Below are 25,153 nucleotides of genomic sequence, written 5' to 3'. Positions count from 1 at the left end.
TTCTGGATTTGATTCTGTTACTTACCTCATGAAATTTAAACTATTTCACGAAATATTAAGTTTACATTATCATCATGTAGAGCTTTAGAGACCCGTCCGTAAGTATGAAGTATCTCAGTCATAACTCGACTGGGAGACTCTCTTTAAATCCATACATATATAAATCGGTAGCGTCATTAGGCCCATCTTTGCAGAAGACGTGAAATATGCGCAATGCCCTCTTCGGGATTCGAATTCCTGACCTCCCAATTTCGCTTCGGACGTACTTCCACTGGCACCACGAAGGCACTCGGAAGAGAAGGAGAAAATACCTCACAAGTATATGTGTAGGCTTGCATACAGAGTTCTTATAACCCTCCATTTTCTTCTTGACTGGATTTTCTGCATTCCAAAGAATAAGCGCAGCGGTCATCACTTTTACTTAAATACATTTTTATTTATTTATTTATTTGCAAAACAGAATATTACGAATAAATTCTAATATTACTGTGGGAGTAATGTCTATCTGAAAAGAAATTTCAAACATCTGAGAAGTTCGATGAATTTGATAAGCTTATGAATTAGGAAAACGTTAGTTGGATTTCTCTCATATTCTTACCTTATATATAAAGCTACGTCCGTAATGAATGTTGTCATTATATTCATTACACTATGTAAGACCATCTGCCACAACAAATTTCCTCCACAAGTGAATTATGCAATGCTTTCTTCTTCGATAAAAAAAGTACACTGCACTTTTAAAAGTACACTAAACTATCTTTTACTATTGTCTTCAATGACAAAACTAGTAACCTTATTACTTAACGTTCATATGCACATTATTACACAATTAAATATACACACACACACTTGATTAAAATTTTTTTACAAATGTCTATGAATTAGTTAAATCTCTTGCGAAATATTTAACGATCGCATGTGTGAAAAGATTTTGTATAAAATTAATTGGTTTAAACTAGTATAAAATTAACTGGTGATATTTTTTATTGTTCCTGCCAATTCAAAGTTAGTTCGATAACATTTATCACAGAAGAATAGATAAAAAATGGAATACTGTCCATCTAAGTTTTGATAAAGAAACTGGGGAAAGGACATGCATCAAAAATCACTTGCATCAGATAATTATTTCTATTCAACAGACAGAAATTCATTGCGTACCTAACTATTTATGATAGGTTTTATAGTGGTACGGTTCTTAATTAAGGCATGTGTACATAGCAATAGATATCAACAAACAGCGTCTAAATAAGGTTTATTCGTAATAGTATGCTACACAGCCATAACATTTATAAGCATATAACTAATTTTTAAATAATATTGATATTTTAGCCTCTGGAATGAAAGGTGTTGCAGTTACGTCTGGATTTAATACTTATCAGTTGAAGCTTTGCAGAAAATTAGACATTCATACTGTCAGGCACAGTTGGAGACGAGTTTGGTGTTCTGTGGAATCAGAGCCGATGATTCTAGTCACGAAATCATTGCTTAGTTGGGTTCCTTTCTGCGCATTGTCATGGCCTTGACAGTTTCTAATTCGTTTTGTATGAGCATGTTTTGCCTCGTGATTCGTCCTTCTTGAATAAAAGAAACAGGCTTAGAGTCTGACTACTGGATCCTGCACATCTTAGGAATAATAATGTATTTTTGTACGTTGCTTTCACTTTCAATGTCATTTTTGAATTGTCATACTGCTTCTCATTAATGTCACTGAAATTGCGTCTAATTTCTCAATTGCTTCACGTGCTTCCAGCTTAATTCTTGTGCAATCGTCTCTACAGTAATTTCAGTATCTGAAAATTAAGCATATTAGAAATTTCATCATATGGAAGAAAATGAGAGCCCCAAAATGCTATGCGTTATGCTTATTAAAAGCTGTGGGCTAAATTATGCTTTCGACTAAAATCGTTCCTTTGATGATCTGTAGACACGACGCTAAATCTACGACTAATATTTGCTCTTTATAAAATGGTTTATATCGTGTACCTTTTTTGGGGTATTCTAGTTGATGAGGTATCATTAAACAGTTCTATTTGTTCTGGTTTCAGTTGCCTATCGGATTGAGATCAGGGCCGGATTAAGACTTTTTGAGGCCCTAAGTGCTTCAAGAATTTTGGTATCCTCACATACATTTACACTTACTGTTCCCCCGTTTCTTCTTCCTCTGTCTTGGTTTAACTACACCATTCAGTGGTAAAACCGACAAAGGATATTTTTCGTGGTGAAACTTTTTCTTGAGTTGTTAATGACCTTTTTGTGGTGTCCCTTTCCTTGATGCCTTAAACACGTGCTTATTTTGCTTAATGGTTATTCTAGCTCCTCTTGCTATTAGGACTGGTTTCAGTAGAATACTTGGCAGTTTGAATATACCACTCTGAGATCAGGCCAATCCAGGCGTGGTATGGGTGCCACCTTACTAGTCTCTTTGGATTCTTCTAGCTCTCAATTTGTAGAGACATTAGGTATTTTTGAAACAGGAGAGATGAAAAATGAGCAATGGAACTCGAACCACGGACCTCTCGAATACGCGTCCAGCGTGCTGACCATTACGCCATGAAGGCAGGCTAAGAAGGCGGGAGAAATGCCTTATAAATTGACCGCATTAAGATGAATTTACAAACTGAAGCAATCTGACATTGTCTTATGCCGATTGACCGATGATTGTCGTTTTTGAAAGTCTCTTAATTTCTTGAATCCCGTGGGGCACGTTATGCTTATTATTCGCCGCTTGCATTCACTAGCAGTATCCTGAAACATCAATTTGATGATGGGACTGGCTTGGATTAGTTCTTAATTTTTAATCTCCTTTAATTTTGTCTCCTAAGTTTGAGTTTTAGCATAATTATGATGCTGTTAAGAAATGCCCAACCGCTGTAAGATAACTTTCCTGCAAAGAGGGTTTAGGATTGCCAGATTTGGCCGAAAATTGTCAATTTGGTGACAAAATTGGCGATGTGCCACAGGCAGAGAAAACTCTAGAACGAATTCTTACCGGTTTGCCCCAGGCAGGTCAAAAGCTATATAAACCCTGCTTGAAAGCGGAGTATCAGTGCATCGCGAGAATTCTATCGTGAGTGCACCGTCGAGTGTATCATCGAGTTTTATCTTGTGTTGAGCTTCGAGAGCGATCGACCGAGTCGGGAGCTGTACCTTAGTGTTTTGCCGTGAAACTGTCTTCACCGTTATAGCCTGATAGCCTGAAGGCTGTATTGCTGATTGTTTCAGCGTGTTTGCCGTAGTTTTTCGAAGACTGTAAACGTGATTTTAGAATTGTCCTGAATACTAGCTAAATAAATTGTCTTTTGATTCTTCATCAAGTGCTGTCATCAATCACTCCAAATCCACGAACACGTAGAACGCAGTAATATTAATAGTTGAAAAGAAACTGGGGAACAAAATCACCACAAAATTTATTTTCAGAGCTTATTTCTTTTAATTAAAAGTAGACAATGTAAGCTTTAAAATACAAATTTATTTTGTAACTTTTCAAGAAACACTTTTAGAAAATATTTAAATACCTTTTCGAGGCTCTTAAATGTTTTAAATAATGGCATCTGTTGAACCAGCATCAAAGTTAAAGCTTTCTAAGTTAAAGATATTTCATTTTATTTTTCTTCTATAGCAACACAATTATTAACTCCTACTTTTAACTTTACGGATAAATTCATTTAATGGTTTTTCGTTGTAATAAGTCTGCTAAATGTTGATTTCAATGTTTCATTATTTATTTATTATTGTTTTGGTATAAGCGATTTAGATTTCTACTTGTTTCTTATGAAAGTTTAATGACATTAAATTATTATTATTACTATTATTATTTTGGATAAAAAACAAATATTTATTCGTATATAACGTATTTTATTATATAAATAAACTTAGAAGCAAGCATTTAGCAATTTAATGCATTTTATTCGACCGCACTTCAGACTAAAAAACAATTAGCAATTTCTAAATAATGAATAAATGATAATGCTGAAACTATATAAAAAATAAAGGGGGAACTAATTAAAATATCTGTAGTTATTTATATTTATTATAGAAATTTGCCTCTTTTAGTTAGGTTTTTAGAAAAGACACATCAAATATTTAACAATTTAACAATGGACTACAAAGGATTGTCTGAATTATAACTTACCTTAAGCTCATGATACGAAATAATTCGCTGCATGAAAGTTTTGTCTTTTTATTAATGTGTAATATAAGCATGCATTTAAATTTCTATTATATGAAAGACAGATTTTCACAGCTATATAAACCTAACGTGCTTGTTTTTCCTAAATGGTTTCCGAAAAAACGCCAGAATTTAGTTACTTCCCTCAAAACGTGCATTTAATGTTGCAACTAATTACATAATACGATTTAACTGTTATGTTAGGTGTGATACAATTATTACAAATTATTTCTTTATATGTAAGTTACTAATAATTCCATTGACTCTGTTCAATTCATATTCAATGTATGTTTTTGCTTTAAATATAATTAAAATAGTTTAGTATTTTGGAGCTATCATTAATATGCATATTGCACTATCGGAAATCGGAACTTCTTAATTTTTATCAAAAACACATCAGCAGGTAAACACAATTACTGCATAAAAATAAAATCTGTCGCAGCACACAAGCCTAAACACATCACAACTTCTTCGAAATCATTGTAACTGATAAATGATTTCCTAGATCATCAGACTCATGTCATTTCTATACGGTTGATATGTAATGGATTAACTCCGTGTTCTAGCCCATGAGTCAACAACATTCAAAATTAGATTTGTGTGCCTAGAATTTATAAAATGTCCCATGATCACAGAAATATCCGAATAACAGATGCATGGGACAAAAGGGAAGAAACATGAAAACAATACATAAAAGAAAGCGTATTACATACCAGGAAAGGACACCATCAATCGGCATCATTTATTACTAAAGTTACCGGATATTTAGACAACTTCTCACACACAGAATTGTTTACAGATTTTCTTTCACAACATTTTCACGATTTTTGACTAACATGCATTTTTTTGTATGACATTAAAAACATAATAGGGAATCTGAAAGGTATACGCGATCTTACTGCTATAGCTCTAAAGCAACTTATTAGATGTAGCATATGTAATCTCCAAAATACCGGCATTGATTTATTTCTCTTAATGCATTATAGATTTCACTTTAATTCTGATTTCACATGCCATTTACTTTTATTTCGCTTAAATAAAATACGCTGTTCTCCTACCACATCCTGCAAAATTTTTCACGTTAATTATCTTATGCTAAACATTTTATGCCTCTTTATATTTGTATAGAATTATTGAATTCTTCCGGGCATGATCATTTAATGTAAGTGGCTTGCAAGTGATTCTGTGGTTCGAATCCCGGTGACAGCAAAGTTGGTTTCTAGCCATGAAAAATTTGATAATTAACTTAAAACATCACATCGGACTGTGAGATAATACCAAAAACTGTCTATTTCATTCAAAACACTTGTTTTTAATTTAAACGTTCCAGATCCGGTTTTAATATGACTAAACTAAAAATAAATGTTTCACAGAATTTCTCGTACTTGGAAGTTCATATTCAAAGTATAATAATTAAAAAACAACATTTGGTATAATATACATCTGCAAACGCCAATATGTTCCTTTCCCTTTTTTCTGTTACACAGTAATTAAATAAATTAGCAAAATTTTATTAGATAGGAGCTAACAATGCAAGGATATTAGGTGTTCTTCTCATGTGATACTTTGGGATAATCGCTGGCCCTAGTTCGAAGAGCATGGAGGCGATTCATCCTCTGCTCATCCTGCTGGCCTCATTCGCTTTACAAAAAGTCACTTTCATCTATTAAAATAGTTTAGTACAGATGGGCCATACTGCTTTCACTTGGCCTAGTGTCCGATATTTATTCAGCATTTTGTTTGGACAATTTATTTTATAAATTTCCTTTCAATGTATTGTTTATTTTATAAATTTCTTTTTAATGTATTGTTTATTTTATAAATTTCTTTTTAATGTATTGTTTATTTTATAAATTTCTTTTTAATGTACATGACCTACTTTCAAATATTAGCTTTGGATGAACATATGACACATAATTAAGATTTTAATAAAGGAATGATAGCGTTTTAATCACACATGTATGAAAATCTCAAGAGGCAGATTTACAGTAATTGCATGCGATTGAAAATACATTTGCATTTCACACTTGCGCATCATGCTAAAACAGTTTCACAGCAATTAGTGTATCGATCATATTGCTAAGCGTAACAACCAAAGAACCACGTTACGCATATTTATAACCTTCTGCACGCATTCACCCAAGGAAAGTTCCACGTAAATATGAACTCAACTTTTTCTGTTTTCTTTTTCCTTTTTAGCACGCCATTTTTTTTTCCTTTTCAAACCTGTAGCTCGGATACAAATTCAATTAAATTCACAAACTAAGACTTGCTTACAATCAGACTGTTTCAGATAGTATGCAGTGGTTTTATTTTGTTAAATTTTAATCAAGTAGACCGTATTAAATGAAATGCAAAACTTGTGCGCAAACATTGATAAATAATTCTGGAACGTTTAAATTAAAAACAAGTGTTTTGAATGAAATAGACAGTTTTTGGTATTATCTCACAGTCCGATGTGATGTTTTAAGTTAATTATCAAATTTATCACATGATATCCCTAGTCTCATTTGTCACATAATATTCCCTGTCAGATGTTTTTAACATCAACAAATGGCAGACTATAACCTATCATTTTTGCTTTAGATTTGTAGCTACATATTGACTATAAAAAGATTTTTCTCATTATTCTTCGTTTTTTTCTCTTTAAAATATTGACAGAAAGTTGTGCGTGTGAAGTCTGGTATAGATACACAGTCATTCCAATAGTAAAAGAAAATAGCTGTCTGCACATTCTTAAAGCATTAATCTAGATTTAAAGAAAAAGGAAAGCAAAAAACAGACGTGATTGCAAGGGCGTTAAATCTCTTATTTAACTGTAATTTTCACATCAAGAGTTCCAGTACACGTAGAGAATAGCAAGCGTCGGTAAAATTTTCTTTTTCGCCTTAAGAGCGACGGCGAAAATCAAACACTTGTCATGGCAGTACACTCCACTTTAATCGAAAGCGAGCCGATTGAATATTGAATAAGTGATTCACTTTTATTGACTGATGACATCCTGAGTCGATACGTTACGCATATTTATAACCTTCTGCACGCATTCACCCAAGGAAAGTTCCACGTAAATATGAACTCAACTTTTTCTGTTTTCTTTTTCCTTTTTAGCACGCCATTTTTTTTTCCTTTTCAAACCTGTAGCTCGGATACAAATTCAATTAAATTCACAAACTAAGACTTGCTTACAATCAGACTGTTTCAGATAGTATGCAGTGGTTTTATTTTGTTAAATTTTAATCAAGTAGACCGTATTAAATGAAATGCAAAACTTGTGCGCAAACATTGATAAATAATTATCCATATGCTTTAAATGCAATTAAACTCACAAACTAAAACTTGCTTACAATCAGGACTGTCTCAGATAGCATGTAGTCGCTTTATTTTATTAAATTCTAATCAAGCTGACCGTATTAAATGCAGAACTTATGTGAAAACATTGATAAATAATTATCCATATGCTATACTTATAAAGTATTTCTTCCGCCTTCTTAGCATGTCTTCGTAGTGTAGTGGTCTGCACGCTGGGTGCGTATTCCAGAGGTCCGTGGTTCGATTACCGACGAGGGCAATGCTCATTTTTCATCTCTCCGGCCTCGAAATAATCTAATGTCTCTACAGTGGCGACCGAACTAGAAGGGTGTTGGATGATGATTCTCCAGACGCAGGATTTGGCAATTGGGTCCCCTAAAACCCCAGTCGCCCTTTAAAAGTGGAAGTATATAAGGTATGTCTCCCACCTTCTTAGCATGTCTTCGTAGCGTAGTGATCTGCACGCGGGGCGCATACTTCAGAGGTTCGTGGTTCGATTCCAGGTAAGGGCGTTGCTCATTTTTCATCTTGCCTGCTTCCAAAAATACCTAATGACTCTACATACTGACGTCGATTTCATTATAAAATATTGTTGGATAAATGTAGAGCCCAGACACTTCCTTTTTAACGGTGAGTTTTGAACCACTACCCTTGCGCAACATATTGCTGCCGAAGAGGAGAGTCTGTGCTTTTCTTCAAATTACAGCACCCTTTAAAAACTGAAATTAGTTCCTACCCATCACAATATAAAATCTGTTACTGTTCTTTATAAAAAGCCTGCTTTGTAAACTTTAAAAATTTTTTAGAACATGACTCTAAGAGATCAAAGGCTGCTAAAACATTATTGGGGACGGAAATGAAATCAAATGATTGAAGAACTATAACACTTTTTAATCATTTTAATATACTAAACTTACCTCATCTCACAGTTCTTCATTTTTTCATCTCTGCACTATATTAAATTATGTTAATTTTCGTTCTATAACGGGTAACTTTGCAAAAAAGGCATTTCTCCCATATGTCCTTTCTGCATAATGCTCAGAACATTCATTAAAAAATTGCGAAATTTTGGTTTCATTGCAAGGCGAAAGCATAATTGACTTTTCGAGATTACTGCTTCAAAAATGCCTGATGATTTTTACAACAGAACTGATTCCACTTCACCTAAATAACACTTTTTTCAACAACTGCTCATGTATAGTTATGACTTTATATTTTATATACACTTACTTTCAAGGTAAATAGGGTCTTAATATAACCCTAGCTTAACATAACCGTAGATTATAATCTAAATAGAAAGAAAATTAACGTCATTATGTACTACGAGATGTGATTAAATTAACTGTTTCAGAAAGGCCTTGCATCCACAAAAGACAATACCTTCAGAGAAATAAAAATTTTATTTTTTAAAAGGCTAACAGTTAAAACATTCGCGTCACCGTTTATGTCAGAAAGCTTTTCGGTGTGAATATGCGAAGAAAAGGTAACTAAGCAACAAAAGAATTAAGTAGATGTTTCTTGTACTAACGTCATTTTAAACGCGTGACTCTCTGGAAGTGCCATTAATTCATGGCTCTCTGAGTAGTTGCTGAGGTGTTTAATTTACAGTAAATGAAAGCGGTTGTTGAATTGACGTGCTGTATAAGAGCACGGAATTTCTGCTCATTTTTCGAATAGGAATTTACATGGTTACGTTATCCAAGTACCACTGACAGCCTTATTTCTGTATACTTCACGGAAGCTCGGTTCCATGCACAAAACTTTGATTTTCAAGTAGTTTTTTTTGGGGGGGGGGCACGGTGTAGCTATTTTTAGTATTTAACACTGCAACCGAAATCTTGTGAACACAGATTCTGCTATTCGAATTCTGCTCTAATTTATTATCGGTAGCAAAAACTGTCTACCCAAACACATTAAAGGATATTAATGTGTTTGGGTAGACAGTTTTTGCTACCGATAATAAATTATTAGTGTTGAATTAAAGAAGAAAGATGGATCCTTCATAAAAGTTGATTCGAATGGCGAAATTTTTAAGTGGCAATACTTCCTCAATAAAAGGCGATTTTATGAGTACTGTATATCAGGAATTTTCATTTCTTCGACAAGCTATTTTATAACTGCACAATGCAAACACTGTGAAAGAAATTGAACGAAGTTTTAGTCACCAAAACGTTCTGAAACTTTTGAAGCAAGGAATTCCATACTTAAAGAAGTGCTCCCGTATCCAAGGAATTCCATACTTAAAGAAGTGCTCCCGTATCCGCGTGAACGCATTCAAGATGTTTCGGAGAACACTGCGAACGCTATATTAAAGATAGCATTCGCATGGCACACATATAAATAAGATTTACTTTAATCATTAAATTACGCACACTAAGATATTTTCAACATCAAACGAAGTAAGAAGAAAACCGGCTGTAAATTGTATTACAGCCTGTTTATTTATTACTTGTACTAGTAAATAAAGCAATTTAATTTATATAAAGCATTGCGGTACCTTCTTTCCTTGTCTGCGAAAGTGAGGGACAGGTTAGTTAAATAAACAATAGAGCATTGAAAAAGTGCAGATCGGTATCCGTGGATTTGGTATCTACGGTATTCGGAAAACATAAGGAAGGGAATCATCCCTTAAGTTCTTGCTTACTTCGGTATAGTGGCTAAGGAAGCCTACTGCGGTACCGAAGGGCCCGGGTTCGAATCCCGGAGAAGGCATGTATGTTTGTAAACGCATAGCTTCTTTGCGGCATGGGGGTACTCTAAATATATGGTGAGCCGAAAGTCCTCTCGTGTGGTTTGGTGGCAGGGAAGAGAGGTGAGAGACCTTCGAACCAGAATTGCTGTCCCTCAAAATTGTGGTGAAGGTAGAAGTCCAACTCCCTTTAAGTATCTGGCAATCCATTCGTCCATGAAATACATGGACAAGACAACAACAACGCGTATTTGTGATAATCGAGCTCGTAAAATTCAATAAATAAGTTAAAATTAGGAGTATGTTGGTTAAAAATGTACAATAAGATTTCAAAATTTGGATCGAAAAATAAGGTTTTGCGAATCAATCATTAAATTTCGGCATAATTGGTATAAAGAGTACATAGGAATTAACCATTAATTACGTAGTAAAACACTTGCAATATAAAGAAAAATTTAAGTCTCAACAAATAAAAAACTGATAAACAAAGGTAATTACAGCTGGAAAGCAAATAAGAGATGGTCTCTTATAAAAATGCCTCTCTTATCTCACTCGCTATCCTCTTCCCTCTTATGAGCTGGTTACGAGCTGCTGCACCTACGGGACTCACACCGCGCATGAAGTCTCATGAACATGAACTCCTGCCCATGAACTCTTACTTTCATACTACTGGCTGCGCACTTTCTTTTAAGTCTAAATTCACTGTAAAATAGCTTAATAACAGAAACATCAATGTGCTCCATCATAAATAGCCGTTCAATCTTCATTTGATGCTACTCGTTGCAATTATTTCCTGTGGGAGCATCTTAAAAAAAAACAACTGAGGAAGCAAAAAGTGAAAACTCTAACATACTTTCGAAACGCTATAAAAACACAGGTCAGGGTAATATCCCGCAAATAGCTGAATGAACTCTTTTTGAATGATCCTAGTGTTAATTAATGATGGTCATACCGAAATTTGTTGATAAAAGTCTTTATAAAATAAACAGAAATATCCTTCACATTTTGTCACATATGCTCTGATTCAGTCTGTAAAAGAAATAAATACTCATGTACATTTTTGGTACCTATTTAAAGAGACCCTTTTTTAAGTTCAAATTCATCAAAACTCTAAGTTTTGAAAAATCATAGATAAAATAATGGCATATGCTTTTCATATAGCGTAATTAAGCAACACAGAAATCACACTTTTTTTTTTGGTGGCAGTGGGGAGGTTTCGATCTCGTGATTATTACGAAAAACATAAAGAACAACAGCTAACTACTTCTGGATATCCAAATGCATGGGCCTTTTTATACATGCAATAATTAGCTATCAAATGTGCAGTCACTCGTGGATGAGTAGGTTCCTTTAAAACACCAAAACCTTTCAAGGTTATCACTTCGCAAATGATAATTTGACCACTGATAATATATTCTAAGTATGCAACCAGATGTTTTCATCGCAGAATTATGACAGTCCGATCCCTTGTTGCCCCTAACTATTTTTTCTTTCTCCCAATCCAATTCACACATCTCAAACTTTATTGTTAGATATTTCGATTTATAAAACCCATACAAATTACTCTTATTTTATTGTTATTTTTACTAATTAATTATTTTTAGGATTATTCACAGTTCAGCTATGGCAAAGCACACGAGGGCTATCTGCCTAAAGGGAGGGATGCCTTCGTGGAGGACTTTCTAAGGAAAACTGGCTCATATACATGTTACACATGGAAAAAACCACGAAAACGCCCATGCAGCCAGCCCGTTCGCGGGATTCGAACCTCGGACCGAACTATCAGTGTTCAGCGTCTTTACCGCTCGGCCGCTGGTGGGCATTAATTATTTTTATTTATAACTTATATTATAATTATTTCACAAAAATATAGTAAAGTTAAATTTTGCCACGCTTTTGTCGTAAATACATATTCAGAAACGTGTAACACATATCACTTAAAAATATTTCTGGCTACTTTCCTCGAACGATAAGCTGCTTCTTCAAAGTGCATTCCTGGGTAATTAATAAACTGGGCACATTTCTCAATCTGTAGTCCGCGAACCACAAGTCGCCATTGAAGTCTGTCTTTGTAATCCCTCTAAATGTCAAAAAAAAAAAAAAAAAAAAAAAAAAAAAAAAAAAAATTTAAAGTTCAAATTAACTGCGTAAAACACTCTAAAGCTGAAAAATCTTAGGGTGTGGGAATTATACGCATGAGAAACGTACATCACATTTCCTTTCAAGACAGATTTTTATGAAATTTACTCCACTCTAGTCCTAACAATAAAAGAGGGATTTAAAGCCTTATGACTGTGGTGCTTCTTACTAGCGTACATCCAACTGTGTAGCAACCGGATGGTTTATCCATTTCATTGATGTGACAACGAACATTTATTTACTGTTTCGTTAATAAAATTATCCAAACACTAATATTCTTGAATCATTAAAAACAAATGCACGTTTTCTTCTGTGCAATTTAATTTTAATACCAGTACAAAATTAAATGAAATTTTATTAATTGTATTTTAAAAATATAAGTATACTGATAGTAGTACATGTGAAAAAACTGTGTTCGAAGAGGTAAAGAGGAAGGTAGTTCGCAGACTATTTTGATTTATAAAAGTGCTCCCCACTTCAAATAAGTTTGAGAAACGTTTGAGGTTTTCAAGGTTTAATAAACCTGAAGTTTTTAAGAGTGGCGCCATCTAATGTAAAGTTCAGGCGTCAGTGTTGGTGGCTGGAAAATGCAGACTTGCCTTGCTCTTACTTTACAAACAAAGACATCTCGTTTTTACGTCGCTATGCATGGTCTGAAGAGCGTTCATGTTTAACGAAACACTTGGACACGGGATATAGCATAGATGAGCGGTCGAGACAAAATGCTTTGTTAAGACCGTACCGGAAATAGATATGTGGCGCAGGTCACGCCACAGAATTTCTACAGAATGAAGTTCGATTCACAAAAGAAGTTAAAGAGCAGCTGTCTCATTCATATGAGACCAATAATGTATTTCGTAAAGATATCATCTGCTTTTAACGATCCTTCTTAGAATTAGACAAGATACTTTGACAAAGTTGAAATTTGAGAGAAAAACAAATGCGCTAAATTTCGGTAATGTAATAATGTATAAGTTGGATTATTTAACTCTCATAACGTCTAGATATGCTTCTTCCTCGGGTTATAAGGATAAAATACAGCGCAGTAGCAGTAAATTTCCTCATTAACAGGATATGGAGTTCTTCATAAAAATGTAGTTCTCTGAAGGAGAACTCTCTCTCTCTCTGTAGTTCCCCGTGGAGGTCATTTTAAGGGAAACTGGCTCGTATCCACGTTACACATGGGGAAAACCATGAAAACGCCCATGCAGCCAGCCCATTCGCCGTGACTACCGAACAGCGGTGTTCAGCGGCTTCTAACGTTCGGCCGCTGGTGGGCCATTCAAGGAAGTTTGGTGTAGAATTTATCTCAAGGAGCTATTATGTAACAAACAGCCGAACTTCACTCAATCAGAAATTTAATAAGAAAAAATGTGTTGTAAAAGACTGACCGTTCAAATAAAGTCTTCTCATTCAGAAAGATAAATTTTAGTTTAAATACATAAATATAAAATCCTTTGCTTCTGCACGTTCAAAACCTGTTGTAATTATATACTATTCTTATGTCCATCAGAATCGTACATAATTTATTTCCAACACACAAAATTTTGAGCCGTTCCCAGTATTTTTTTTTTCCACTTGCGGCAAGGAAGTAGATTTGCGTCCATTATATGCTTAACTTTACGCGTACAGTTTTATACTCAACAAATGGAATTCTTTAAGAGCATAACATTTTAACTCCCACAGATTTTAAATAAGAGCTTTATACATAAAGAAATATAATTCATAAAAACGCTTATAATTTTAAAAGGAAGATGTTTAAAATACGTTTCAGTAACACTGAAACTTAATTTCATAACTCTGAAAAGTAAAGAGGCTTGTTAGTATCCTCAATTGAGATTTTATTGCGGCTGCTTTAGGGAAATTTACATTTAACCACTATCAGTAATGCCTTATAAAATGGAAATGTATGTAATACTGTTTTTTGGGTATAAAACTTCAGATAAATTCATGAAATGAAGATAAATTTGGGTATATCAAAGATAAAAAACCACATTTGTGTCGAAGAAATTTCTCGAATTCTCTCGTTACATTTTCAACTGAATAAAAATTTCAGTATGTCAACAGATAAAAATATGCTCATGATAATTCACAGTTTTCAGTCAATACATTCTGAATTTCATGATTTGTTATGAATCAAGAAATGAGTGAGCCCCATTGCGTTTTAAGTTTTCCTGATCCTACGACAGTAGTTGTAACAATAATGAAAATGATTATGATTGTAATAAATAAAAAGAAATATCCATACGTCAATGATGAAATTACCTTTTTTCGGCTATGCCCAAATTAGCATTCTCACATTGTAAAATGAATTACTAAAATGTTTTCGGCATCTAAAGAAACGGAATACTTCGAATTATATCTGCAGTGTCTGAGTCAGCGGGAAATATTCATCAAGCTGAAACAATTTAAACAAAGTTATACCATGCGATTTTTCAATTCATCTTTTGTAAATATCAGTTTTGAAAATGAAGGTTTCGCAGCTGCATTGGTCACAAACACCGAGACGAATGTTCTTATAACAATTTTCATATGCGGTCAAACATGTGTGAGTATACATTGTAGGCACAAATACAATCAACATTCAATTTTCTAGCTGCTACAGATTTCATAGCACATTTAATATTCACTTTAATGTACGCTGAAAAATAACGATATTACGAAGAAAATTTGGGCTATTCAGTTAGTGCAGACTTTCTAACTAGCCAAGGTTTTCATACATTAATTTCACATCTTTCATACCTGAAAGCTTATATTAGGTGTATCTTTTTCCGTAATTTAAGATTACGCAGTAACTTAACGCGCCGTAACTTTAGATTTGTGACTGATCATATTCCAGGCGAAAACTAATTTAATAAGCATATATCATAACTGTTCATTGCTGCAAATAACATTTTAAATAAAAAAATGGTAAACTGAAATTTAATTGCCTACCAGAACATGCAATATTTTATATATAACACATGCATAAGGAAAGAAAATCTGATGTGATCAGCACATAACCTCAAACAAATTCCATATTATGACACGGAATTGATGGAATAACAACGATATTTAAGTAAGCTATCAACTTCTGGTTCATCGTTTTTTAATGAAATTTAATTTGTTTATAAACTTTATGGTTTAGTTTTAATTATAAACATTACTTATTTTTTATTGCTCTATTCTCCCATACAATGGACAAGGATGTACACTTCCGTTCTCCTGCTTTGATTTTAAAATATCGCATCCATCGTAGTATATCATCTTTTCATATAGTGTTTCGGATTCAAAATCAGTAACTTTCCAATCGTAAAATTCTTAATCATAGTACATTTTTAGAATTCCCGATAGAGTGTTTAAGTATTACCATACATTTCTTCGTTAGTTTTCTTCAGTTTATGACATCAGTGTTCAGTTTTCTAAATGAAATGAGCAAATCTTTTATTTTTCATTTAGTTTTATTTGTCGAATAAAGCTAAAGCTTTTTTATTTGTCATTTGGTGGATGCTGCCATCAAATGTATAGTTACAAATCATACACAATACTAACATTTGGTGTCAGCATATTTTTATTTGAAAATGATTCGATACAAAGACGCGTACATTAAATTGAGGAGTGAGACTAAAACATTTAATTGCTTCCTGACGATTGCTCGTCTTCATAATGAGCTTATTATAGTTGCATTTAGAATAATTCCAAGAATACATTTAATGATTATAAATGTAAATGAATGTAATATGTTGTTCTCAATCACATGCACATTTTAAATAAAAAATTAAGAAGTTTTTTATGAAAGTCTTTCCAGAGCTTCAAGTAAAGTATTATTCAGATTTGTCAATTTTAGCCAAAGTATAATATGTTGTTCCCATTGATATAAAAATCCTGAATATTAAAATTGAAATGTTTTGGATCATATTTTAATATGGATTTTCTCAAAAACCTGTTCAGAGTTTCAAGTAAAGTATCACTTCCGGTTGTCCTGTTTTACCCAAAATCTAATCAGCTCTTCATACGAATACAGAGGCCCACCAGCGGCCGAGCGGTAAAGTCGCTGAACACTGGTAGTTCGGTCCGAGGTTCGAATCCCGCGAAGGGGCTGGCTGCATGGGTGTTTTCGTGGTTTTCCCCATGTGTAACGTGTATACGAGCCAGTTTCCCTTAGAAAGTCCTCCACGAAGGCATCCCTCCTCTTAGGCAGATAGCCCTCGAGACTTTGCCATAATCACACACACACACACATACGAATACAGATATCTTAATGGGAATTTTTGGAAGTTTGATGTAAGAGTTATCGTGGACGAAAAGATCGTCACACACATACAGGCACACAGACAAACATTATTGTAAAAGTAGTAAAAATACGTTGTGGCAACCCTAATTCGTGCTATACACTGAAAACTTCCTATCGAATTTTTGGATCGAAAATATTACGTCCCTTACCTATATGTATATGGGTCAGCGGGCGGTTTAAAAAAATCAGGCGACTGATGGAATACACTGTAGATATTGCTATCAAAACTGCATGCAGGTAAGAATACGTTTGGTTTGGTTTATTAGATTACGGCAAAGCACTCGAGGGCTATCTGCCTTAAGGGAGGGATGCATTCGTGGAGGACTTTTTAAGCAGGTAAGAATAGTGCGAAAGATCATTATAAGAGTTATACCAGCCACAGCAGAAAAGATTTGTTATAGGTCTCATATATTGACAAGAAAAACAAAACCCAGCACGAATATAATAAAATCTTTTCATTTTATACTAGCGTACTATTGTCCGAATGAATAAGAGAGCTAAATACTAATAATTAGAGCTGGGGTTGAATCCCAGCGAACGTGTGTGTGATTATGGCAAAGTCTCGAGGGCTATCTGCCTAAGTGAAGGAATGCCTTCGTGTAGGACTTTCTAAGGGAAACTGGCTCGTATACACGTTACACATGGGGAAAACTACGAAAACGCCCATGCAGCCAGCCCGTTCGCGAGATTCGAACCTCGGACCGAACTACCAGTGTTCAGCGACTTTACCGCTCGGCCGCTGGTGGGCCCCAGCGAATGGATTTGTTGTATGGCTATTTTAGTGGTTTCTTCCATGAGTAAGAAAAATGCCAACCTCTTTTTCCTTTAGTATAGCTTCTCGAAGGTATCCGTTCCTATTGGTTGATAACTCTCAAGCGTTTTGTCATATTTAAAGAAGCATTTAAAATTAATATATGAATGCTATTTTTAGTCCCTCCCCCGCGAAATACTTAACATTGGATTCGCCCCGTGCATTGAAACATAACTGATTACAGTTATAATAATTGATTAGCAAAATTAACGCTTAAACTGAGTATTTTCAAAACTAACTAACTCTCAGACTTAATCATCATTAAATGACGATTTGGTTTGGTGTATTTAATTACGGCAGAGCACACTAGGGCTATCTGCCTAAGGGGCGGGATGCATTCGGGGAGGACTTTCTAAGGGAAACTGGCTCATACACACGTTACACATCGGAAAAACCACGAAAACGCCCATGCAGCCAGCCCGTTCGCGGGATTCGAACCTCGGACCGAACTACCAGTGTTCAGCGACTTTACCGCTCGGCCGCTGGTGAGCCATTAAATGATAAAGATAACTTACTATGATCATAAGTATAAATCTGTTAATTTAAAGAGTTGACGAAAGATGCTCAAATATATAATTTCAAACATTATCACGCATTACGTTCTTTCTTTCTTTCAGAAACCAACAGATTAAAAGCAAACAGCATTTATTCTTGAATGCAAATGAGTATTTTCTCTTAGGAAGTGCTTCACAACGGCTTCATTCCCTTAGAGAGATAGCTTTAATGTACTTATCAAAATCGATTGAACAACAATATTACACAAAATTTATATAGGTACGCGTAATTCAAAACTTTTAGGAAACATTTCAAAGTGAAGAATGGAAATCGTAAGTGAGAGGATCATAGGAAGCAACTACTTGAAGTAAGAATTGTATGATTAGTAATAACAGTTGCTTTGGAACTGTTGCAGACTCGGTCTAGTGATAAAAATCTCTGTTTGCAAGCAGTCTTTTTGACTGTAGAAAAGAAAAGTATCCTCTTTAGAATTTTATTTTATTTTAGAAATTTAAAAGCAGTCTATATTCGTCTGTTGTGGTAATTAGCTTATAAGTATAAAGAATGATTTAAACCCCTTTCTTTATGATCACAGTTACTGCCAAAAGTAGAACAAGTAAGTATTTTACCATAAATCCTTTCTTGTATCTGTTTGTATTTATAAGAAGGTACAGTGAAACAGCTTCAAAGAATTCTTATGTATCTTAAATATTTCGTTATTTTTAACGTGAATTTCTTACCATTTTTAACGAAACAGTTTAAAAGAAAAAAATAAGTAAAAGTCTAATATGTCACTGAAAATGAGCATTAAAAGCCCATATTATTTATAATTAATAGAAATCTAAATGGTCTAATGACGAATTAAATTATTACTTGCAATACATGTTCAGTTAAATACATATATATCGTATCCTCTAGAGAGTGTAATTTAATTTGCAAAATATTAAATAATGGACTATATAGTCTTAATTTTAATTCTACTATATCTCTGAGGATGATATGGTGGTTAGCTGAAGTTGACTGCCCATCTGAAATTAAAGATGTTGTTTGATGAAAGAAATGTTTTTTTTTGTTCATCCTTCCCTGTTCTTCCGTATATAAAGAAACAGTTTCCCTTAAAAGGTTCTCCACAAATCCCTTTCCTTATACAGATAGTTCCCGTCAGCTTTACCGTAATCAAATAAACCATTGCGTGTTTAAAGGATCTGTGGTGGCTAAATGAATGAAACTGGTTTTCAGAGTTCCCAGCTTCAATTATCAGCAGATAAGCTGATTGCATAGCGTTTTCATGTTTCTCTCTGGGTATAAAGCAAATACACACTGATATGTCAAAAATTACGGAATAGAAATATGTAAATTTATTAGCGAAGCTTAAAGAACGAGATGTTTGTCAGTGCTGCCGGTTAGACAAATGTATCCGAATGTCTTCTGAAATATTTAACCCATTATCTGCCAATTTTTTAAAAAGTTTTTCAGTTTTGTTTAAAAACTTGGTTCCCGTAACATCATAAAGGTAAGGACGAGATATTTTTACCAAAGGAAAAAAAAATCAGTTATTGCAAAATATAATGTATTTTTTTACAGATCCCCGTTTGAGGAACATGACAATTAAGAGCTATTTCGTATGACATTGGGCAAAGTATTCTATACGAAGTCCAACAGTCCATTTACCGCCTTGATTCATAACGTTTGTTTTGCACAAGGAACATCTTCTTTGCCTCCCTTCATAAAATATCAGAAATCGTGAACATACAAAATGAATTGTTGATTGAAACAAATATGATCTCACCAGCTGGCAACTAGCGGAAAATCCCCAAATAGTTATCATGGCTTTCCAGTGAGATCACTCAACAGGCCAAACAATTCAGCAATAAAAATGGATTAAGGTAGCGAAATATCTCTTGCTGAAGGCCAGTAAAACCATTAAGTATCAAAGAAAGCAGCTTTTTTTTTTTTTCAAATTAGAAACCGATCTTCATAAGGAGGCGGCTAACCCTTATAAAGGCTTGTCTTTTTGAACAACGCTCAACCTGCTGAAGGTTGAGGGCACTTTTATGAAGCAGTCCTTCGGGATGCATGCCTAAACAAATTTCCTCAGGACTGCTGTCGACTTCATGTTTCACTTCACTGAATTAAAAGAGGCCTCACATGAACCTAGATAGGTGTCTCATGATTTCTGGTAAGTCAGCAGAAAAAAATTCCTTTATAAATTCTTTCTGAAGACCAATTTCGTTTACTTTGCCATAATCAATTCTGGTAAGTCAACTAAAGAAGTTTTCTAGCAATAAAAATCTTAGTTTGTCACCACTGGAAATGGAATATAACTTGAGCGCAATTTTTATTAATTGTGACATGAATTCATTTCATTTCTCCTAATTAACAGAAACTGATTTCTGATGCTAATAAGATTTAAGATTAAATTAAGCTGTAAGCAGTACAGAAATAATATTATCTCAATAAAATAAGCACTAATTTTATTTATTATCTTACTTACTAATTCATTGAACTGTATTGTTAAAAAGACGTCTGTTATATTTTATTATGTAAATCTAGTCCAGCTGAGATGTCATACTAAGGAAACCAAATCGTTAAAAATCAAGTAATACATTTTTACGTGATTTTCACTAAGCTGTTTTGCTTAAGAAAGGCTCTTTCACGGCAATCAATTAAGAATAATAGTGCCGAAACAAAGTTGCTCAGTTCTTTGTTCCTGAAATATCCCCAGACGCAGTACTTATCGCGTAAAACAGGGTGCCCTCGTGGTGTTGCATGCAAAGGGCGTTGGTCAGCGCAACTATTTTGGTCAGCAAGGAGTTGGCGTGATATATGCAAATGCGGATGTCACGTTTGTCTCCACTCCCCTCGTTCCCTGCGCATTAAACTGCTTCCCTTGGCTTCACACCAGTGGATCAATTTTTTGACAAAAATTTTGAGCCAAAACATAGAGTTGTTAATGAAACGAAACATTGCATAACATTTTATATGCGTTGTCTAAGACGGGTAATTAAAACTTAGAGCTTGACAATTATATACTTCCCCAACTGCGAAAATAACGTGATTTGATTTCATCATAAATCAGTCATTTCATCTAATATTTATTACAAATTAAGTCATGTTTTCTCATAATATAAAGAACATAACCTGATGGAATCAAAACATCTCTTTCACGTCCTCTATCCGTATTAATGATAGTGGCATAATGATCAGATATCACGCATTCGAGAATTTGGAGCATATTTCCTAGAATTTAATGATTTTTAAAGGTGATGAAGATACATATACATATGTTTGGTTAGGACAGCTTTCAAGAAATATCTTAGGAAATCGTTATATATTATTTATGGAGCTGTTTTTATAATTCTGAATAAATAATTTTGGCAGAAACTAGTTTCGAAGAGTCGCTAATATTTTTTAGAATAATCTATATCTCTCAATCAAGTTCAGCATCCCAGCATAAACATAATTAGTTAAAGGTTAAACTCTTATTTCGCATAATCATAATTGGGTGACAAGTGTGAAATTAGAACTTTTTGAGATGATTACAATTAATGTGAAAATATAATAAAATGCTTCAGGCATACTTCAGGAAAACTCAATTAAGTAGATATGAATACAGAGTTATATTAATAACGCATTATAACAATTGTCATTAATATCGTATTCCTACGACTAAATGCGCTAACAATATAACTCAATGCTCATATCTACTTAATTTTCTTGCACGAAAGTTAGATAATAAAGAGAAAAAGGATTTTATATCTATTTAACATTAGGGCCCACCAGCGGCCGAGAGGTAAAGTCGCTGAACACTGGTGGTAGTTCGGTCCGAAGTTCGCATCCCGTGAACGAGCTGTCTGCATGGTGTTCTCGTGGTTTTCCCCATGTGTAACATGTATACGAGCCAGTTTACATTAGAAAGTCCTCCACGAAGGCATCCTCCCCTTAGGCAGATAGCCCTCGAGGCTTTGCCGTAATTAAATAACCTAACCTAACCTATTTAACATTAATTCGGTGTTAGACATAACACTAATATTTATTAAGTTACATATCAGCACGTTGTTACTTATTTACATATACTTTAATGTCTCTTCTTAGTATGAATATTAAGAAGTGAGAAGAGGGTGCAATTATGAAACTTAATCGATTCTAACTGCGTATTCTGAAACTGAAGAAATACCTCCTTCCCCAAAAGAGTCTGAAAATACGACTCAGCTTCTTAAAAATAAATTCCTAAGCGAGAAATCTATCTGAGAAGATTGTGCGAAGTTACATTTATTAATAATTTTAATTGATAATAATAAAAAGCTTTTATTTAATTAATACAAAAGCTTTATACGCAAATAATTTTGGGTGTTAATAAGGTCTAATATTCTTAATAAGCATTAAATTCATGTTAAGAGTGCGCATGTATTGCACTAAAAAGCATCAGAATTTTTATCTTGCTTCATTATTTGAAAATTTGATTAAAATAACACAAAAGCCTTCAAAACGATTAGTGATACATTTGTTTTTGACTGAGAGGTTAAAAACCTGATCAAACACTTTAAATGTAATTAAATATAAGGGCATATTATAAACGGCATAAGACCGTAATTGGCGGAAAGATAAAATGTTGTGCAAAATTGTCCATATTTGCATTTCTTAAACCATTTGATGCATTATTATGCACTTTTTTAGTCTGGATTCCATAACAATATTAGGGTTCTAGAACATTTGCGTAATAAGCTGAATTTTTTAAGACAGCTGAAATTTTGAGCTCCGTGAGACCGTTTGACCAGGAGCCTCTTTATTTAGTGCAAAGAGTATTAGCAGATATTAATTTCATAACAATTATCCCAAGTTAAAATTTGATTCAAAAGTAAGTTATTCTACTGGGAAGATTTTCTCAACTTATTTTCTTATCTATAGTAGTTGACAAAAGGAAAGGAGGAACTGCAATGTTCAAAACACTTAGTTCCAATACGAAGAATAATGATTGTATATAATTTATGACCAAAGGACAAGCATCATTTTCTTTTCTACAGCTAAACGATTTTTATTTATTTCAAACGGGGAGTTTCGGAGAATAAATTTTTTAAAAGGTTTCTTTGGTCCATTTCTTTTAAATTAATTGCAGAGTTAGGTTACCTCGGCGAAAAGTTTAATGAATGAAATTTCGAGGTTGAAAGGTTTTTCACTGTGATCTTCTCCTTGTTGTAAAATCGAGATTTGCTCTTACAGCGTTTTAAAGTGAAGTTAAAACTGATGTTTGCGGGCCAGTTCAATTTTTTGTTTTTTTGTCTTTTGTCGTTTTCCCTTCGTTTCGTGCTCTGAAAAACATTAATTTTTGTTACGTGCAGAAAGAATTTTTTTTTCCTTTTGTTACTGCTTCCTTATGGCTTCTGTTTTAGAGTACGGAACTGACTTAATCCATAATGTTGCAAAAAATCTTTTATTTCCTTATTATTCCTTATTATTGGTCTTTGTTTTACTTGTGGCCTTATCAATTGGATTCATTTATGCAAGATCATGACCTTTTTTGTTGGATAAAGATTTTCAAATCCCAATTACAATACAAGTATTACAGTTCAACGGTTATGTAATTAAATTGCAATTGAATGATTATGTGGCTTTGAATCAGTAACGAGGTGTCACTTTAAATTAACAGCTGGTAATTTAGATTTAATCTGACAGGCATCATCTAAATATCTTAATGCTGTTATTTTCTGTTTAAGATTCTCATTCAAATCTTTTACACACTTTCTATTGAAACCGGAAGACATCTCGAAGAAACTGCGTGTAGGTGTATCATCGATCGTATTTTCCATTTACGCTTCTTTAATGCTGCCATTTTAAAGTTTCCTTTGACCAAGTCATTTGTATTCGCAGTAGGACACTGAAAAGCTCTTTTCCGTACCACTGTTCTTGAATTATTCTAATTTCCTCTCTAACACGCCCACCAGAACATTTTGAGAGAAAAAAAGTAACAATAATAATCTATGCATATGGTGTAGCCATAAAAGATTCAAAATGAAGCGCATTTTGCAGCAAATTGAAAATTAACATATAATGTTCCTTTTAAGTCAGCAAAGGAAGCTTTTCGGAAATATACATCATTTTTACTTTTGCTTACTGAAGAAACAATACACTTTATTTTTAAGATGTAGCCAATCTTCTTATATTTTAAGACTATCGTTTTCAGTTTAGTTTCCAAAAGTAAAGTGATCGTTTCCATTTAGGACACACGCCAAAATTTTTTATACAGAACGATAAATGTGGCGACGTCTCCAACTGCCCAATTCGGGGGAGGGGAACCCACCTATGCTTTTTCTTATCGCTTGTAACCGTATTCTTATTTTCAAAGGAAGTCCGAACCGAAGAATAGTGGTTATGACGCTCACTGCAGTACCGATGGGTCCGAGTTCGAATCCCGCAGAAGTAGACGCATAGTGTCTGTTCGGCAACGGACACACAAAATATACAGCGAGCCGAAATACTCTAGAGAAAGTGAGGGTCGGAAACGAAGGATGGAAGACCCTCGGATCGTCCCTCGGGGCGTTCTTTCTCAGAATTCCAATTGTAGAGGAAAGTATAGCAGTTAGCAAGGCCCAGCAATACCTAATATGTCTACATGGATGCCTCAGGGACCTGCCATACTTATCAGTAAAAAACTTTTAAAGTGTCCTACTTTATTTTGCTCTTAATTATTGAAGTAATTAACCCTATATTTCATACGTACTGAAAAGTTACATAACAGTTACAATGAGCTTATGGTGGAATTATGTCTTCTAATTGGAAGTATCAGTTTGGCACATATCATTTTATAATAATTTGAAGCATGTTATTCTATAACAGGTGACAGGTGAGAGCGGATCCGGACACCCGGACGGCTTACCAGGACTATTCGGGTATTGTCCGGAATCCGCAACTATACAATGCGATAATTCTTTGGTGCCCCAGAAGCGCGGCGTCAGGAGCTTAATAGAAACTTTTGTTGGTGCTGTATCTTGAAATTTGAGCATTTTAAACTTATGTTTCAACATTTTACAATAATTGTAATTTACAATACGATAATTGTACACTGATGCACACACTGCAGCTGTTACATAAATATTATACATTAATAATTAAACATTACCGTGGTGCATTTTATGTGCACCTAGGTTTAAACACTGGGTTTTGTTTGGTTTCGTTTATTAGATTACGGCAAAGCACTCGAGGGCTATCTGCCTTAAGGGAGGGATGCCTTCGTGGAGGACTTTTTAAGGTAAACTGGCTCGTATACACGTT

The 25,153-nt window shown here is 34.1% G+C and overlaps 1 protein-coding gene and 1 long non-coding RNA gene across 5 annotated transcripts in view; one reads left to right on the top strand and one right to left on the bottom strand.

The window, feature by feature from the left end:
- Positions 1 to 25,153, bottom strand: part of LOC118205332 (myocyte-specific enhancer factor 2C-like) — a 523,715-nt gene that overhangs the window by 301,695 nt on the left and 196,867 nt on the right. The gene's annotated exons all lie outside the window — the stretch shown is intronic.
- The window catches only part of LOC146993136 (uncharacterized), a 225,829-nt gene continuing 208,340 nt past the window's right edge, over positions 7,665 to 25,153 (top strand). Inside the window, exon 1 of the long non-coding RNA XR_015038587.1 lies at positions 7,665 to 7,892. This is a non-coding gene — a long non-coding RNA (uncharacterized LOC146993136). The remainder of the gene's footprint in view (positions 7,893 to 25,153) is intronic.

Source organism: Stegodyphus dumicola, chromosome X1, assembly GCF_044657685.1.
Source record: "Stegodyphus dumicola isolate Sdum_Otavi_A_Nest chromosome X1, ASM4465768v1".
Lineage (NCBI taxonomy): Eukaryota > Metazoa > Arthropoda > Arachnida > Araneae > Eresidae > Stegodyphus > Stegodyphus dumicola.
This window is presented reverse-complemented; position numbering and strand designations above follow the sequence as displayed.